This window comes from Medicago sativa, chromosome 7, assembly GCF_051527215.1.
Source record: "Medicago sativa cultivar Bolivia chromosome 7, Bolivia_mono, whole genome shotgun sequence".
NCBI classification, from domain to species: domain Eukaryota; kingdom Viridiplantae; phylum Streptophyta; class Magnoliopsida; order Fabales; family Fabaceae; genus Medicago; species Medicago sativa.
In genome coordinates, this window is record NC_140755.1 from 13,868,900 (window position 1) to 13,890,062 (window position 21,163).

At 31.1% G+C, this 21,163-nt stretch overlaps 2 pseudogenes across 1 annotated transcript; one reads left to right on the forward strand and one right to left on the reverse strand.

The window, feature by feature from the left end:
• Nucleotides 1-4,059: 4,059 nt before the first annotated feature.
• On the reverse strand, nucleotides 4,060-5,739 carry LOC146904432 (phenolic glucoside malonyltransferase 1 pseudogene; annotated as a pseudogene). The gene has a single exon (XR_015019969.1). The product of XR_015019969.1 is annotated as a phenolic glucoside malonyltransferase 1 pseudogene (transcript).
• A 943-nt stretch (nucleotides 5,740-6,682) lies between these two features.
• On the forward strand, nucleotides 6,683-8,535 carry LOC146904433 (phenolic glucoside malonyltransferase 1-like; annotated as a pseudogene).
• Nucleotides 8,536-21,163: the final 12,628 nt, after the last annotated feature.

Below are 21,163 nucleotides of genomic sequence, written 5' to 3' on the forward strand. Positions count from 1 at the left end.
CACTAAGAAAAAGCTAATTAAATTAGTTAACTCCCCGGCAACGGCGCCAAAAACTTGATAGAGCCAAACCGCAAGTGCACGGCCTATCGAAGTAATAGTAGTAAGTAGAGTATCGTTCCGCTAGGGAGTTGTTCAACTTAATTAACTTTTTAATGAGTGATTAGAGGAGAGAAAGTTGATAAGGGAGAGTTTGATTGCTGAAGGTAAAAACAATAATAATAAAGGGCCTTAGGATCATTGGTTCATCTTAATAACTAATCCTTCACTAGACAAAACCTAAACATCTAATTTCATGATTTACACACTAATTTCTAAAGACCGGTTTCCCTTAGCCCCTCACCTTTCCGATGAAAGTCCGGTGAAAGTTTACTTCTAGCAACCAAGCCTATTTCACTGACATGATTACTAGAAGATGCATAGAGGATTGAAACTACTCTTTGTCTCAATAATTGCAAAGACTATTTCACTGTTTTGCAATTATTGTCTAGATTCACTTGTTCCAACATCAAGACTCCGCTCTCGCTTTATGAATTGATGTTTGGGATGATGGATTAACGATTATCAAACCCTCCGCTTTCGCTTCCACAGTTTGATAATTGTTAATCCACGTTAAGACGGTGAATCTAGATTAGAAATTAGGGTTACATAGGAATTAGGGTTTAGACATGTTTTGTTTAGGATTGAGTCATTAGACTCCCCAACAATCCTAAGACTAAGAAGTCTACTCACTCATGTTCATCGTAGACATGGAGGAAGAAGAGAGAAATACGGTAAAATAAATTGCAAAGAAAGTAAAAGGAAAAATAAAGACTTTTATTAAAATAGCAATTGAAATAAACAAAGTAAAAGCATGATTGTTTATGGTGGAGAGCTACTCTATTTATAGCTTTACAATTGACTTAGAAACTAAGCAACTAAAAGGATAAAACGGTAAAGCCGCAACAGGGTAACTTGGCCTTGAAGTAAAAGCAGCAAAAGTGGTTTCTGGGACGGGCACGGCCGTGCCACATGTTGGCACGGGCCGTGCCAAGCTTCTGAGTTGGGGGAATATATTTTTGCCCCGTATCTTCGTATTCTTGCACTGTATTTTGCTCCAGTCCTCTTTCTTTTGCTCCAAGGTACCTTCCACCATATATTTATTCCTAAAATAAAATAAAAGACAATTTGAAGTAAAATATTCTAAACTAAAATAAAATGCAATAAAATAAAATCAAATCTAAAATAAAACTAAACTAAATAAGGCAATAAATTAGACTATCTATGACTCATCAATGGTGGACAAGGCCAGGAGTGCCATTGTCTTGTGCCTCGGGGATAAAGTTTTGAGAGATGTAACGAAGGAACCAACCATAGCATCGACATGGTCAAAGTTGGAGTCTTTGAATATGACAAAGTCTTTGGCTCATAGACAATTCCTAAAGCAACAACTCTACTCATTCAAGATGTTAGAGTCAAAGGCCATCATGGAGCAACTTACGGAGTTCAACAAAATCCTTGATGACTTAGAGAATATTGAGGTGCATCTTGAAGATGAAGATAAACTAATACTCTTGTTGTGTGCCCTACCGAGATCTTTTGAATCTTTCAAAGATACCATGCTCTATGGCAAAGAAGGCATTGTTACCTTGGAAGAAGTTCAAGCGGCTTTGATAACCAAGGAGTTGATCAAGTCCAAGGACTTGAGAGCTGATGAAAACGATGAAGGCCTAAGTGTTTCAAGAGGAAATGGTGGAGGTACAGATAACTGGGGAAAGAGTAACAAGTCAAAGTTTAATTGCTTTAACTGTAACAAGATGAGTCATTTCAAGAAGGATTGTCGGAGATTAATGGTAACTCCGAACAAATTGTCTCTGAGGGTTATGAGGATGTGGGTGCTTTTGTCGTGTGTTGTTTACAGGATGAAGAAGGTGATGTTTCTCACCTTGGGAGTGATTCCTTGTAGAGCGGTGTTCGTCTGGAGTGACGTTAAACACTCAACATCAGCCTGAAGAGGCGATGGTAGGAACACTCATGGTCAGTCTGAAGAGGAGGAGGTAAGAATATTTGTGATCTACCTTTGAGGTGGAGTTTCAAGGCGGAAGACATAGTGGGATCTACGCATTCGGAAGTTGAGGTAGAGAAAGCTCAGCTTGAGGTGGAGTTGAACACACCGAGAATGGTACGACTATAAAGGACCTTGGGTGTTATGCTCTAGTTGTGAGCTAAGGAATTCTTCATGAAGACGGAAGGCATTCCGGAGTTTGAAGAATGTATAGCATGACTCTTGGGATTATCCTAAAAGACCAAGGGTGATTGGATGCAAGGAGATCTTCAAGGAAGCGGGAGATGTCCCGTGGTTGAAGAGGTTATGGTGTATACTTGTGGAACTACCTAAAATTCCTAGAGTAGTTGGATGCAAGGATCTTCGAGAAGGCGGAAGACATTCCGATGGATGAAGTGGTTAAGGTGTAGACTTGTGGAACTACCTAAAATTACTAGTGTAGTTGGATGCAAGGATCTTCAAGAAGGCGGAAGACATTCCGATGGTTGAAGAGGTTGGGTGGAAACTTGTGGAGCTACATGGTGTAGTGGGAAGCAAGGGAAAGAGAAGCATGGTGGTTGATGGTTAAATTGGCATCATCACTAATTTAGAGTCAAGGTCGAGAATGTTGTAGTATGACTCAAGATTTGATGGATGAAGAATATTGTTGCTAAAAATATAAAAGATTTGTTTCAAATATATTGTGCTGAAAATATATTTATGAACAATAAATATATTTTTGTACCGTATGAAGGAAGATTTGATGCAAATGTATTTTGAAAGAGAATATTTGATGAAAATATTCTTTCACCGAAGGAGAAAAAAACATATCTTCAGCGTGATATCCATTCCAAATTTATGAGTTATATTTCTCTTTAAATATAAACCTTGTATCAGATGTAAACCTTGAGTGAGAGAGTTAGAAAGTCTGAAAACAAGGGTTTAGAAGTCAACAAGAAAACTATGGTTTGTATAGAGTTTGCTCTTGGCAACAAACACTAGGGTTGAAATTGATTCACCTTGGAAACACAATTAGGATTGAGTCTCTTGGTCACGGGAAGATATTGGGACTTTGGGTAGATTTAGGTTTGAATACTTATTCTTGTTACCCTTTGATATCTCTTTAATAAATTTACCCCAGATTAGGTCAGTTTTGAAACGAACTGGGTAAACAAATTTCGTGTATTTTCTCTTTCTTTTCTCTCGCTGTTTTCTACTTTTGCTTGTGTTTATAACTGTCACCCACTTTAATATTGATTGCTTGATTACTTTACTCCACACATCAAGTATTTTTATTGGTGTGATTTTTTAACGAATTCTCAACAAATACATTACACACTCTTTCTTAAACTTTCAATAATTCATTCTAATCCTCCAAAAAAATCCTTAAATAAAACACAAAAAGACTACAAAACACTAAAATACATGTTATGACGATGAGTTAACGCCATGCCAAACTTAAATTGTTGGTAGTCATCAAATATTAAAATAGTCATACATTCAAATTGCAATCAATAAAGTTACGCGCCTCTCAAATTACAATCAACCTTGGTACTTATATCATCGTCCTGTCTCACTTCCACCTTCAGGCTAACTTAAAATTTTCATTCTCCAAGTCTTTAATCATGGTAAACGTAGAGTTATAACTCAAATTTTCAACCACACTCAATTCTCTATTTACTCTCTCACCAATCATCCAGATTCTAGAGTTTTCTCATCCTTAGGATTATATTTATTATGGTAAATATTGTCTCTTGGAGGATTGTGACGCATACGTTGTTTGAACTACTCTCTCCCCAAACGGATTTGGTGGTTTTTTCCAAGACCATAATTTCTTGAACTGCAAGTTGTGATTTCAAGTGAGACGCAACAATCACTAGGATTTGGACTTGCTTGTTCTAATCGATTCATCCTTAACCGAAGTTGATTAACCGCTTCTGTTCAACCACTTGGTTATATAGTATTCCTAATTTTCATTTAATAAATTGCTTTGAAAAACCTTGTTTACTTTAGACTAGAATTTTGTGGGCATCAAATAATGTCCAGAATAGTAACAAAATTGAATACGATAATTGATTTGTAAGCTTTATAATTTTCAAGCAATTTTGTTTAGGAACCAAGCACAAGATGTCACATGACACTATTACAAGCTTTCAAATTATATAAATTATTGAATGAAAAACATCAAAATAAATTATCCCTGCAAACCAATAAAGTCTACACATACACATGAAGAAACTCAAGATGCAATCCCTTTGACAAAGAGCGAAGCAAAAGCTTCCATTGCTTTTTTGTTAGACACAAAACCTATCTCAACACCATCATCATTTCTACAATCAGAAAGACAAAAGGCACCAGTTCTATCTATAGAAACCATTTCAACTTTCTTTGGTTTTCCACAACCAAAATCAGTACTATAAACCTCAAATTTAGGTGAACCAGCAGCACCAATTGCTTTAACATCAGCAATTGCAAGACCTCCAAGTAACGATGAGCAAAAATTTTCAGCTCCATTCAACACTCCATCTTTTAAAGTTTCCAAAGCTTCACTTAACACTTCAACTGCCACGATTAGTCCATCTTCCCCCAATAACTCACTTGTTTCAACAATTGCAAGTCTTCCTCCAATACAATTTCCAAAATATGTTGCTGGAATCGGTGGTTCTAAACGACTCCGACAATTAATATTCAAAGCCATCAGAGCATTTTTGTTCTCAATTTCTTCAGCTTTCATTCTGCATACCCAGGCATAAGCTATGGATACAACAAAAGTTGACAAGTGAAGGTTTTTTTTCTCATTCCTAGTACCCTTCTGTTTTGACACTACAAATTCCTTAAGCTTTTCGATATCCAAACGAGATAATTGAAATAATCCTCTAAATGAATCTTCTGGAACTTGAAGATCCCAAACCATTAAGCTTCTATTGCTGGTTCCACCTTGCTTTAACCAATCACTCAAATATTTTGCCTCTAATTCATTTGGATCCTTGATTACTTTTCTATCATAGAAAGGACAAAATTCTTGTGGCAAACAAAGGGGTGATTCTAATTCAGATACTTCATTTTCAAGCTTTCTACATATGTAAGCCCAAGATTTGATAAAAGAAGTTGAAGTTTTACCATCTAAAACAGCATGATGTGAAGTAACACCAATTGAAAATCCATAGTTTGGAAAAACGGTAACTTGAAGAGCCAAAACAGAAGCTTGATCATGTGAAATATTCAAGTTAGGTAAAAGATCATGAATTTGTGTAGCTTCAGAAAGATTCTTACCAGATAAATGATTGAAATCAGCATGAGATTCAGCTATGGTAAGTGAAAGAGTGTTTCCCTTGATGAATTTGATGATTGGTTTGTGAGAATCATTAGGCCAAATGAGATGACCCAAAAGAGGATAAAAGTGAGAAAGTGCAATGGAAAGTGATTGTTTCAGTTTGGGAAGAAGGGTATTGAAGAAATGTGAGGTTTGGTGTGGAAAGTCATAGAATAAAATTCTTTGAACAGGTGGTAATCTTAACCATAGTATGTCAAAGAAAGTAAGAGGAAGTGAGGTTTCTGAAGGTAGTTCTTCTTGTGAAGATGGTGATACTTTGAAAATTTCTATGATTTTAGACATTTCTTAGAAATTTGGTTGTAGAAAAAATTGAAGAAGATGATAAGACAGAGTTGTTTTTTATTCTTGTTTTTCTGATGAGACAGCAGGCATCAACACTTTTCAAATACCGGACACTTTCGGTAGAAGCTAAGACAGGAAAAGCATGCTAATTAATTGTGTTTTTTACTTTATGATGGGGACGTGATTAGTTAAACAAATACAAGGAATCTATTTGAGTCAAACATTTGCATGGACAAATGTTAGAGTTGTCCATGGGGTACAATATAGTTATCATAAGGGAAATGTTAACCGGTGCCTCCGGGGCACTGGTTAAGGAGTTAAATATAGTAGTATCTTGTATTGAATGTTGTGCTATCATTGCATTAAAAGCTTAAAAAGTGTTCTTTTTAACTTAAAATTTCCACTTTTAGCTTCCTTAACCAGTGCCCCGGGGGCACCGGTTAACATGACCCTTATCATAATTAAATATTTTAGAGCCTCAAATCGTCGCTAAATATGTGGGGCAGTGACTGATCAATTTTGATAGTTGGGAGCAAGATTTTATAATTTATAATTGTTTATGTTGAAATAGCATAACCTAAATTATCACTACCAAACAAGTTAAATTATTTAGAATTTTTTGAGAAAAATATTGTGAAATCTCTCTCTAAATTTAGTGCATGGGAATTAGAGAAAAATTTTAATTTAATTTCCTTTACTAATTTAACTTTTTATATCATCAAAACCAAACATATGTCTTAAGGAAGTTAAGGGAGTTCAATATGACTTTATTAGGTAAATGGTGTTGGAAACTAAAGGAGGAGCGTAGGAGTTTTTTGGTATATAGTCTTATCAGCTAGGCATGAAGAGGAATGGGGTTCTATTCGTCAGGATGGTGGAGAAAGTTCGGTTTGGTGGAATAATATAATTAGTGTTAGTCATGGTGTTGGCGTGGGAGTAGGAAGGTGGATTGATGATATTTTAAGGTGTGACTTAGGAGACGGAGCTTCAACGAAGAGTTTTTAAAGGATAGATTTAGCTGTCTTTTTTAACTTTCTGATAATAATATGGCAATGGTGGCTAAAATGAATCAGTTAGATTGGAGCGAGGGTGTGGTGAAACTTGGAGACGACCGAGGAGGATGTCGGCTTGGGAGGAAGGTCAATTAGGAGAGTATTGTTCCTTGTTGAATTCTATTATTTTGCACAAGGATTTGAATGACCGCTAAATGCTTCAAAAATGTAAAATGTCAGTAGTGTTTACAACCTTTTAATTTAAGTGGATCAACAAATCATAGACGTCAATTCTCATCTCATTTGGCATAAAGAGGTCCCTTTGAAAGTTTGTCTCTTTGTGTGGAGGTTACTTCGTAATCGTATTCCAACAAATGACAACTTAATCAAGCAAGGTGTGCTCATTGCTATTAATCATCTTTGTATAGGAGGGTGTGGTAACTCAGAGGACGCATATCATCTTTTTCTTCACTATGATTTCTTCCGTCAAACTTGAAACACTGTTTTTAACTGGCTAGGCTTCATTACTGCAACCCGTCTCTTATATCAGATCACTTAATTCATTTTGTTGCATTGGGAGGGTTTTCAAAAAAGTTACACATTGTTCTTCATTTGATTTGGTTCTCAACTGTTTGGGTCATCTAAAGAGAAAGAAATGCTCGAATTTTCTAGCAAAAGGAGGATGTTCTTTATCACCTACTTGATAAAATTAAATTACAAACTTTTTGGTGGCTGAAGGTGAATCATGTAAAAAATCTCTTTTAATTACCATATGTGGTGGCTAAAACCAAAAAATAAAATGTGGTGGCTAAACCCTCTTTTGTGCTTGGGAGGAGTTATGTAATTCCTTATTTTTTTGGGTTTTTTGTACCCTAACTTGATGTAACTGCTACTTTCTTTTTCCTTGCTATTTTTTGGCATTCCTTGTGCGGAGAAGGTGAAGTTGTTTGTTTGATATAATTTCATTTTAACTTCTTAAAAAAAACACAATTAAGAGATTTAAATCATTTAATGTGGTATTTTGGATAATGACTTTATTACGTTAATAATGACATTAACTGTTTTAAGAATATGAGCCTTTGTTCAATAGGGAAATCATCAAAGACCATAATGGAATGGAATTGGTGATTTCTTCAAAAACTTCAGTATCGAGAATATATCCAAGATGCTTCCAAATGTAAAAGAAACCAAACGAAGTTTAAAGATGTTACATTTTGAACCAAAGTTGAAGGACTATGTTCGTGCCACCTTCGAAATCACACATGAAGATTTAGATAAGATAAAGAGAACAGTCTTATTCACATGGGAAATATGCAATTCAAGAGAATCAAAGCCACACACTCTCTCATCGTTTGCTCTCAACCTTGCTTATTCGCTCGTTTGTGTTGCAAAAGAGATTCATGGAGTAGAAAAGGAGAAAGAGAAGTTTTCATTTGTGTTCGGTGTAGATGTCAGAAAAAGGTTAGAGCCACCCAATGCTAGATAACTATTTTGGGAACTGTGTATTCGGGTATTTCATTGATACACAACCATTGGATTTCATAAAAGAAGATGGAGTGTTTTTAGTTGCTAAGAGTATTCATGATAAAATAGAGAAGTTAAATGATAAGGGTGTTCTTGAAGAACTAAAGGAAGGGGCTGATAAATATACTTCTTTGTTGAGTGAAGTTGTTCAAGTTATAGGAATGGTGGAGTCTAATAGATTTGGTATTTATGAGACTCATTTTGGTTCGGGAAAGCCAGCAAAGGTAGAGATAGTACGTGTCGACGGATAGAGGTGTAAGTGTGGTTTGACAGAGAGCAAAGATGGAAGTGGTCCAGTTGAAGTTGGGCTTATTCTAAACAAGAATGTGATGGATCTATTTTGCACTCCATTTCATGAAGAACTAAAAATTGTTCCTATTTAGTAAAATAGTTTGTCCAAATTTATAAGTGAATTTATGATTTCAATAAAACATCGACATTTCTTTTTCTATCATATTGTTTATTATTTTTATAGGTGCCTACTCTTTACTATTTAGATTCCGTTTGGCCAGGCTTTTTTTCGGTCTAAAAGCTACTTTAAAACAAAGTTAAAATAAAGCTCTTTAAGAAAAAAGCTAAAGCTGTTTGGTTTCTTTATTTTTTTTTAGTTCTAAAGTTATTTTTAAGTTAAAAGTTGTTTGGCAAAATATTGTACAAAACATTGAATTTATTATTTTTTAGTTCTAAAGTTATTTTTAAGTTAAAAGTTGTTTGGCAAAATATTGTACAAAACATTGAATTTATTACTTTTTTGGTGGTGTCCGGGATTCGAACCCGCGACCTTGCATATATTTATACATTGTCTATATCAACCGAGCTAAGCTAGAGAATAGTGTTTTTTTCCAATTATACTGTATAACAAATTTTGTTATAAGAATATCATATTTTTGGTGTCATTTAAAAAGATAAAAATTTATATTATATGGTATTATATTTGTTACATTGTTGGTGTCATTGAAAAATATATGTTTAGTTTTTTTTAATAAGAAAAAGATATGCATATATAGTTTGTTACAATATAAATGTGTAAAATATATATAAGTATAATTTTTTTAGGCATTTATACACTTTTAATTAAAACCAAAATTTTATAAAAATAATAATAATTGTACGCATTACGCAACACTAAAAAAATTATACGCATTAGCGTAACAAAAAAAAACAGATATACGGACATAAAATATTACTCTAAACGCTAATGTGTGTGTGTGTGTGTGTGTGTGTGTGTGTGTTTGTGAGGTTGAAGAAAGGGAATAAAAATATTTGGTGTCATTCAATGACAGCATGAATAAAAATATTTGTGAGGTTGTGATAATTAAACGTTATTAAAATTAAATATATAAGTGATAAAAAGATAATAAAATTCCTTCAAAAATAGATAATAAAATTAAATTGATCATCCTTTAAAAAAAATTATATGGACCAGTTAAAAAAAATGGAAGACAAAAACAAATTGAAAAATAATATTAAAAAATAAAAGAAAAGGTTGCCTGCGTGAGTTGAAGAGAGATGCTTGTGAAATAAATTACGGAGAAGTAGTTTTTTGAAGTAGCATTCAACAGCTTTTTGTTAAAGCTCATTCCATTCAATTTTATGCATTCTAAAAAAAGTACTTTTTTTCGAAGGTACTTCATTGATATTGTGTTTGGCCTAACTTCTCCTTAAAAATGTAGAGAAGCTGAAAAAAAGTCGGGCCAAACGGTACCTTACTATTTTATTTCTATTATTATTGTAACTTATCTTTCTGATACCAACAATAAAGAGAAGTTTCGTAAATTAACTCATAATTTATCTTTAACATATCAAATTAAATACATTTCATAATTTGTATGAAACTCAAAAGTGACTTATTATTATTTAGGACGGAGGGTGGTAATTTATTGTGGGTAATAATTTCTAACCCAAAAATAACTTTTTATTAAATTCGTTTCAATTAAATATAAGTTTCTATTTTATTCGTTTAAGCGAATGTTTAATATATATTAAAATTATTTTATAAAATAGATATTGTCAAGCTCTTGTTTAGTAATACTAGTTTCTAAATCAATAACAACTAGTTTGGACACCCGTGCTAAGCACGGGTTAGAATTTCGCCATATTTGAGAGAAATAATATTGTGATGTATCAAGTGTCAATTAAAGACAAACCTTGAATAACAGAGTGAAAGTCCATCAACAAATAAGTGAAAAAATTCATATGCTCAAGCCTTAAAATTTTGGATGAAAATGTGAGGTTATCACTTGTGTGGTTTCTCTTTCTTTAATGTGTTGATCCACACCAGTGTTGGCTTCTACAAAAGGTCTAATGATGGTATCATATCCCGATTCAACATTGTGGGGGAGCGGGAGTGGGTCTTGGTGGTGGATTATGTACATAGATAGTAGATGTTGAAGAAACATATAAATGAGATGACACATATACCTAATGTCTTAAGGCTTTGGTGGGAGATGTAATATCAATCTCACTTGGGTGGTTGTTCTTAGTCTAATGTGATGATACCTCACAATGCAGGCTCCCACGAAAGTTCTAACATTATGATGATTTGTTTGTTTGTCATTTGTTTATATTTTTATCTTAAATTTTAATTTTTGAATGTCATTCGCTTTCATGTAGTTTTTTATTCGACCTTTATTATTTTAAATTTAACCAACTTTTTTTTTTGACAAAATTTCTACACTTTTGTTATTTGGTGGGATGTGAGGGTGTTCAAAAGTGAACCAATCTAATAGAAAAACCGCAAACCGAACCAACCCAAACCGAAACCGCAAAAAACCGCATTTGGTTCAGATGTATTTGGATCATTTTTCGACTCAACCGCATGGTTTGGTTTGGTTTGCGGTTTTTATCTTACCAACCGAACCAATCCAAATCAAACTGCAACATATGAAAAACACTAATTAAATATATGTTACCAACCAATACTCAAATAAACTCAATGGACAAATTTATAAAATGACATATATATTCTCTTGTAAAGTTAATTCTTTGCTTTTTATTTCAAAAATGTATTTATGTCCTATTTGAACTTTTAAAAAACGATAAAATCTTCGTTTTTTTTTATTTCTTACAAAATAAGATTACTTTTGTCCACATTTTTAATTTGATTTATGCAGTTGTGAACATTGTTGAATAAAATAAAATTGTAATGTTAGATGAAATTTAAAACATTGTTGGTAACATTAACGAAAATATGTTGCGTTTTAACTTTTTAACTTGATTTTAATATCGGAAAAAAAATTGAATTGTCTCGAAAAAAACGCACCAGCCAATCCAACCCAAACCGCATTAATTTGGTTTGGTTCGGATTGTATTTTAAAAGTCAACCGAACCAAACCAAACCGCATGCATTTTTATCTTGCGGTTCGAATGACTTTTAGCCTCAAAACCGAACCAAACCGCACCGCGAACACCCCTAGATGTGACAATGAAATTTTTTTGATGTGTTCTGATGTGTTTATCAAATACATGTTTGTTAGACATTTTTAATTGATGTGACATTTTTATAAAATACATTTATAAAACACACTTATTAGTTTTTTTCCCTTATCATTTCTCTCATGCTCAAATTCCTTTTTCATCTTCTTTCTTTTTCTAATTTGTTGTATCTCTTCTCGTGAAAGAAAGGAACAAAAATGTATCTCTATGAAACCACTACTAACCCATATTTTCTACAATATTGTGTCTCTCGCCTTATTTGACTATTTACCAGATCATAGACACATAAAGTATCACAGTTACAGAGTGATGTATGTTAATGTGCCATGTGTGAAACTACCATCAACCCCCATAATTTTTACTATATTGTTTCTTCGTCTCATCTTATTTGGCTATGTCACCAGATCACAGACGCAGAATGTCTCAAATTTAAAAGAGATATGTTAATGTGTCAATTATGACTATGTTAATGTGTCAATTATGGCTTACATTTCCACATATGATCCAAGAATAGGTGTTGAGAAATATGTAAGCGAAGTGACCAATATACATAATGTTGTAGTGTTTTGGATGATGATTTGGCGTCAATTTCACTTGTGTGGTTGCTCTTAGTCTAATGTGTGATCCAACCCATTGTTGGCTAATGAGCAATCCAACCTGTGATGATTACCTTCACGATTACTATTATCTTTTTGATAATAAGAATAATAATACATAATAAAAGAGAGTGAAGATCTATTTTAGCCTGTAAAAAAACTGGGCTATCCAATTTAATCCCAAACACAAAAACTTTATTCAATTATAAAAAGTAATTGGAACTTTTGTCAAAACAAAAACAAAAAATGAACAGTTAAGTCTTTGAAGTTGTGAAAATATAATTATGATTAGTTGTTGTTGTTGAGTAACTAATGAAATCATAATTATATTTTAAAAAATTAATGTTACATTAATAATGAATAGTTTTCGGTCGAAACTGTTTGACAAAATAGAAAGCTTCCAATCGAAATGGAATTTTTTTTTTTTAACATCACTAATGTAATATTATTTAAGCTATCAATATTTAAGATTCAAATTATAGAATAACAAAAAGCCAATACAATTATTGGCAAACAAATTTACTAAATCATATAGAAACTTTAGACAGGGACACATACCATCTACCCTAAATTTTTGCTAGAAAAAACAAAATCATATAAAAAAATTGATTTCGCATGAGAGAAATCAATTTCAACAATGTTAACTAATTTTATATTCACTTTTTAAAATAATATTAATATTTCAAACTTATTTTAAAGAAAATTATAATTTTGAGATATTATTACTTGACAAAAAATTGAAAAATTACTAAAATTATATAAAATAATATATTTTTAAAGGAATGCGACTAATTATGCTAAACTTTTTTACACTTATTTAACATCTTATTTTATCTTTATATCTGTCTTTTTGTAAATCACCAACTTATCAATATCTATCACTTCACTCTTTATTTCTTTCTCTCTTTAGTGGTTGGTTGAGGTTTGGGTGTCCAATAATCATTTTCGTTTAATATATTGTGCAAGTGTAAAGCAAAAAGGAAAAATAATCAAGAGAAAAAGAAGGTAAAAATAAATGAAAATTCTACTTCTTGATCCACAAATTGAAAATTGAACCCACCAACATAGTCAAATTTACAACATACATTTCTATGTAAGAAAATAAAAAACTGGCTCATAAATAGGCTGCTTGTTGTGTGTTTTAAATTAGTTTTGAGGCAACAACCCATCGATTTAAAATTAAAATTACATGCAGTTTAGATCATTTTGTGTAGATTTTGTGTGATTTTCTGTTTTTTTTTATCACATGTGTGGTTTTATTCTAGATTGGTTTGGATTTTAGTACCCCATAACTCGTCATTAGTGACACAATCTGTGGAATTTGAGTACCCATAGCTCGGTTTGGACTTGAGTACCCATAGCTCGTCATTAAAAGAATGAAATTTCACTAAGAGAAACAATTCGAGAATGAACACACCCATCATGATCAAGTTTAATTCAAATCATTTTTTATTAACCTTTTTTTTCTTTTATAATATTGTTGCACATGAAGCATTTCCATCACATCTTAAAAAATAAAATGTAACAAATGATAAAATCAAACTGATACCATCAAATTACACAAATCAAACTCAATGTTTGAAAATTTATGTTTATTGATCAATCAAAAAGATATAAATAAATATAGATATATTATTTATAATTAAAAATTAACTATAATAATAAAAAAATATTACAAATGCATAAAAATGCATTTGTCATCATCGTGTCTAGCTAGTGAGAATGGAAGCTTGACGTTTGATACATCAAGAACAAACCAAAGGTGAACAATACAAACCACACTCTATAATTCTGTCAATGAATTAATCTCGTAAATTAAACCAATTTTTGGTTTTGGAGCCTTTGAAAAAAATGAGAAAAAAAATGAAAATCGTTGAAACACAAAAAAAATAGAAAATTTTGAGAGAACTTTGAATGCTTTGACTGAATGTCAAAGAAGTGGTGTGAGGTATGGTTAAATGGGAACCGATATTTATAGAAAAACAATTCAAGCAAATCACCACTATTAATGTAAAGATTAAAAAATTAAGTATAATTTTTAATTTATTACTTCTTGTGCAAAATAAATATAAATATAAAAATGCGTAAGTAATGACAACATTTTAAGAAAGTATATGAGTAAATTAAAAGTAATTAAGTTCATTTTAATATCCTTCAAAAAAAGTTCATTCTTATCACTTCCTTTGGAATTTTTTTTTTTATTTTTATCACAATTGTTTTAACTTTTTTTTCGATGAATAATATGTGACTTTTTTTTAAGCACTAAACATTTTTTTTTAACAAATTGAAGCACTAAATAATATGAAATTAATTAGCGCCTTTTATGGTTCATGATTCCTTCACCGGGTTGATCTCAGAGATGTTATCAGACAATCTCAGAGCCATTGCAACACTTCCTTTTGTTAATACCAACAACAATATGTGAAAAAGAAAGAAAATGACATATAAAATGATCAAATGAAACATGGACTTTTTATAGGCGGTAACTAATAAATTAATTATTATGTTTTTTTTTTGATAAGGCAAGAGCAAAATGACATAAAAAAAGAGTAGTTTCCAACTAAGTTGGTACTCTAATCTTTTGTCAAGTGCTCATAAATATTATTAAAAAAAAGGAAAAATTACAAAAGAACTGGGGGGACATAAACCTAACCCAGCAAAACAACACGAGAATGTAGGTCGACCCCAAGAGGGTGATACAAAAATTAAAGCAACACTCAAGTGTATCAGCCTCTACTTAATCCTAAAACTAAATAAAGGTCTTCAACGCGGTGATTGAACCCTCAGTCAACACTGAGGCAGTTCATGTACCTCCACTCCCTGCAATAAAGGCAGCAAGCTAAACGACCCTTTCGAGTCCCACAGTCCAAACCAAACAAAATGAATGGCGCGAATCTTAAGCTGGCGTATGAATCGTCTGCCAACACAGAAACCAATCAAGATCCATCAACTCCCCAGCCATTTACTATCACAAGAGACAGAAAATTCTTGACGCCATTTCTGGCCATACAGTCGAATTCAATCTCACGACTAAACTGATTTTGAAGACGACAGTGAGTGAAATTGTCCGCCAACACGGAATTAACCAACTTCACGAACCCATCACTTACCACGATGAACACGGTAAGATTACAGCCATGATCCCAAAGCCTTCGCCCTTTCGAGCCCGGTCCTAATCAAAGCCCAAAGTTAAACGTCGAACCTGATCAGACTTGAAGCTATCCCAATCAAAAAACCAGAACCGTCACCACCATCAAAGTAGGTAGAGGCAGTTTTCAAACCAAGAGAAACCAACCACCGCGGCGGTGCCGACGGTGGTTTCAAGAAAGCAGATCCGAGTCAAAACCGGAATTATAAAAGCACAAAGAGGGAGGAAACCCCCTTACTTACCCAGAACTTGACCTGAATCTCCTTGAAGCGAAGAGGAGACCCAAACCAGATCCGACAATCAAAAGACAACAGACCCGGCGGCGCGATCAGAGCCATCAAACCCATTCTTCCGACGAAAACCACCGAAAGATAGGGGCCGAGAGGCAGTGTGGACGGCTGATCCATCATCACACCACCACCCACCGTCGTCTACATCGTGGAAACTGAAGAGGAAGGGCGACGTGGTGCAAGGCAGATAGCAGTCAAAGAGCGTTTTCAGAGCGTTTTCAGAGAGGAGCGTGTCTGATAAAAAACGACTTGAAGAAACTAAAAGAATAAACAAAAAATAAAATGTATGTTGCAATTCGATTGGCCGCCAGAATAAAATGGACACTTGTCATACAACAATTGGATCGGCCAACAAAATAATACGTCAATTATATAAAAAAACGGATGGACCTGTATAAGTTAATACATTAATGTAGCATTTGATTGCAAATTAACTATTAATTAACTATTTCCTTTTATAAATTGTACTACTACTACAACCTCATATTAATTAACTATTTCCAATCAAGAATACAGATTCTTTTTATACATGGTACTAAAACCTCTCTCTAGAAAAAAATGGTACTACAACCTCATACTACAAACAAAAAAAAAAGTTACTATTTTCACTCATTTGACCAACTTAATTATGCCTCGAGTGAGGCAATACCATGATGGTGTACAAAATAACGGAAATAAAATAAAAAATAAGTTACTATATTGATCATTTGTTGACCAAATTAATTATGACTTGATTACCGCAATACCATGATGGTGTACAAAAAACGGAAATAAAAATAAAAATATGATAAAAACAAAAAACATTTTTTGGTTACAAAAAAAAAACATTAGAGTCCAAAGAGTGTAATTGCTAAAAAATAAAATGACACCACTAATTGCTATTTTTTTCTGATTCAAAATAGTGTATCCGTAGATGATATTTATCTCTTCTTCTCCAAGAAAAATTAGAAAATTATTTCTTTTAAGATAGGTAGGATATTAAAATATGGTTGAAAATTTAGTAGAAAAAGAAACTAATTTATTTGTCAGTTTGGTTTACAACTTAAAAATAATTTTTCCTATATACGTACGATATTATTTTCGGAGATTAAAAAAATTCACAAAGATAATACAATAATTAAGTTATTTCCGAGTAATTATAAAAAACATCAGCTAACTAATATGTAAAATTTTAGAGTCAAAATTAGAGTGGAAAAGAAATAAAAACTTTACTTTGGTCTGATCACATGTAAAGGTGGTTTTTTCTTTTTGTTCTAATCTTTATAATAATTCAGTTTACGGTGATAAAGCAATAAAGTTCGATTTAAACGTACATAATACATATAGTTATATAGTTATTTCATTTTAAATAAATGGAATGAATGTAATATAACCAAAATGTAATTAAGGCAACTTTCTTGATCAAAGGTAAAATGCATTGCAACAATTTATGTGTGAGAAGCATTAAATGCTAGAAGAAACATGAGACGCCACGTGTACTATTGCCCATAGAAGTAAGCTTTTGTATTATATAAAGATAAAGATATTCAGTATATAATTTCAAGTAGCAATGAAACAAACAAATTAAATAATAAACTTTTCCTTTTTTTTCCTCTAAAAATAAAATAGACCAAAAAATTGCCATCAACGTTCCTCATAAAATGAAGGCCTATAATTATGGGAAAATCTCATTTAAAGAAATAATCTCATTAAAAGAATACACCGTGCTTTTTTAGATAGACGAAATGACAATAGCCATTAGAAACTCAAACACGTATTTGGAGGAGTCAGAGTTTAAACCTTGATCACATTATTCCCTAACAATTTCAACATTTTTGCTAGTTAAGTTAAGACTTGTGGACTATACGGTGGTTTTTTTATTTGACAAAAGAAATAGATTTTTTTGTCAAAAAAAAGAACATTTTTTCTTGATGTAAAATAAAAAAGAACATCTTTATATAATACAAAAGCATACATCTAAAAGCAATAGTACACATGGCATCTTCATACTCCTCATTTCATTTAATGTTTTTCCATCAACCAATCAAAATGTATCTTGACTCATTCATTTTCTATTAGCCAATCAAAATTGACCAAGACTCACTTATTTTTCACCAACCAATCAAAATTGATCATGATATGATTTTTTCCCTATATATAGACAATTTGATTTTTTATGATTTTCATCTACATCTTCCTCCCATAAAAAATCACGGCTATCAACTTCATTCTCTTTTCTTTTATTTGTTTATTTTTTATTGTTTTATTGTTATGTTCCTTTTTATGTGATTTCTTAGGTTGATGTTTCTTATTCGTATTCTCTTCAATTTTCTTTTGGTGTTTATATGTTCTTTGTTTTTGTTCGGATCTTTCTTTATTTTGGACATGGAAGCCAATCAAGAGAAAAGAAGAAATGCATCACATATAAATTAGAATATATATATATATATATATATATATATATATATATATATATATATATATATATATATATATAGACGTTCAAATATAATCACTTTCATCCCCCTTTTGTTTTATTTTAATCCCTCAATACTCACAACTTTTTCTATCTGTCTATTTTTTTTTGTTTAATTTTTCTTATGTTTCTTAAGTTGTTATTTTACTTTTAATATCTTGCTCTTTTATATTTTATTTTGGTTTTTTATTTTTTTTGCTACTTTATGCTTGAGATGGACACCAGTCGATAGACAAGAAGAACTGCATCCTATTTTCACAAAATTGATTGAATCGATAACTTTGGAGTGAAAAAGATAAGAAATACATAATAGAAAATTGATTTTATGGCACCTTTGGTTTTTGTTTTTTGAGTCAAAAAGTTCCTTTTTCTTTAACTAAAAGGGAGCAAGGTGCTACCCTAAATTTTAAGTGCATTTTCAAAAAAATAGTAAACCGTTTTTTTGAGGGAAAAAAATAGTAAACCTTACAATCATTTATATTTTATTTCCTTCATCCTAATTAAATATTTAAATGAGTTTATACTATAATTAAAATTAATATCCTAATTAAATATTATTAAATTATTATGTTTTTTAAGTGAAAAAATATGAATGTTTTATTCAACGTCATATTTTTGTATCCATCATCCATTCTATTATTAAAATTAATAATCACATATGCTTTAAAACTGCATTAATATTTTTATTAATTACCTTATTTATAAACGGAATGTTGTAAAAGTCTTATATAATAACAATGAATTTTCGATTACTTATTAACCATGTTTCAATGGCACTTTGCCCCCTAAAAAAAACATGTTTCAATGACAACCTTCAAATTATTATCATTGTTTGATTTCTCAACCAATCAAATGGATTCATGCACCCTTAGTCTTATATTTTGACCGATTAGATTTAACTAAATCATCAAAGGTTTCAATCATACACGTATTTCTTAACAATAAGCTAAATATAATTTTTCATGTAAGCATTTAATGCTATATCAATTGTCTAATTAAATGTATTTATTGGTTTTTGATTGTGTTTTTTCCATAATGTTATAGGTTCTTGGTACAAAATTGGATGAAGAAGAAAACAATTGATTTTGTTTCGGGAAAGAAAAAAAAATAATCTAACAACTAATTACTAACATTTGACAATAAAAAAAGCCTTTGTTTTATAGGATATTTTTTTTCTTAATTAAATATATAACTTTTAAACTATGATAATCAATAAAACCTTATGTCTTTCATTTTAAATTTTATTCAAGACATTTTGCAAATTCCCTCAAAAAAAGACATTTTGCAAATTAAAAATAGAAAATAATTGACATTTTAAGGATCTACGCTAACAAGTTTTTTTAAGATAAAAATTTATGGAAAAAAAGTAGGGGATGTAAATCTAACCCGATAACAAATTGGGGACATAAATCGAATCCAAAAAAAGAGCCAACACAGTCTTTTCTATTCATTTCAGTGATAGTCTTTGTCCCAATCATTGTTTTTATCATCTTGAATTTCATTTGAAAATATTATGGCATTTAATCAAATGAACTTTGTTCATTGATATGACCAAATATGCTAAAATTAATTTGCGATAAAATATTTCTAAGTATACAATAATGCCTTAAACTTTTGTAAAAAAATGATAGTCTTTGTCCCAATCATTGTTTTTATCTTCTTGAATTTCATTTGAAAATATTATGGCATTTAATCAAATGAACTTTGTTCATTGATATGACCAAATATGCTAAAATTAATTTGCGATAAAATATTTCTAAGTATACAATAATGCCTTAAAATTTGTAAAAAAAATGCCTTAATTTTTTTACCAAAGCCTTAAATACTATACTATATACATTAAATTTTTTCAGCTTATTATAGAAGTTTCTTATTCATAGTACCATCGTCAATAATTATAATTTACAATTTTTTGTCTTGGACCATGAGAATGGGTACAAAAAAAAAAATTAAGCAAATTTCTTTTTAATTTTTAAAAAGTTACTTTGAAATTAAACCAAGAGTGTATTCCCATTTTTATTAATATGGAATTTATATTTATATTGTTACTATATTTCATGCAGTGACTTTTAACGACATAAATATGATTAATACCGGTATTCAATTGAAATTAAATTTAAATTATAAATATTTGTGAAGTAATTAATTTTTTACCTCTCAAAATATGAATTTTTTTCTCTGTGGGAAAAAATATTTTTGTTGTAAATGACTCATTGTCTACCAGAGTTTGATCGAAAGATTGTTCTACCGAAAAATCAAACTCGAATTTCCTGATTAATTTGGAACTCACTAACCACTTGAGTTCAATCGCATTACAATCAATGCTTTTTAGTAAAAATATTTCAAATAATTCTAATTTCATAAATTATATTAATGCTCAAATAAATTTTATAGTCGAGTAATTGCAACTCGGAAGCTCCTTTGACATTGATATGCATGTATCAATGTTCAAACTTATACCCCTCATTGTGTGAATTTAACCGCAAGAGTACTTGAGAGAAAAAATACAAAATATCTCATGAGTATATTTCTCTAATTCCTCAAATTTATATAAATGGAAAGGATATATTATAAAAATCATTTTTAAATATGAATGTCATGAGTGTTGTAAGTTTTAGGAGTTCATGAAAACAGAAAGAAAATGCTAATAACAATATTGAATAAATAAATGTTAATTTTCTTAGAGGATAAATAAATGTTGATTAGTAATTATTGTAGATTCAAACAAAATTACGACAATGTTAATTTAAAAAATAAATAAATAAAACAAGAAATTTTGTTCAAGTGGTTAATTAACTCCATCAACAACGAATTATTATGGAGAACATGAGTTTGATTCTAGGTGGAACAGTTATTGGTCAAACTTTACTAACCTCCCGACTTAACTTAAGATTACCAGAACCCCTTTACCTTTAAAACCATAGGGTTAACACCATAATAAACAGTGGTGGGCCTAATAGAGAATAACGTTTATGAAACGACTCTCTTCACTTTTATACAGATCTAATTAAATAAATTATTTTAAAATAAATGAGTGTTTTGGAATATAACAATATAGTTATTTGTGGAACTCATTTGTTGAAGAAA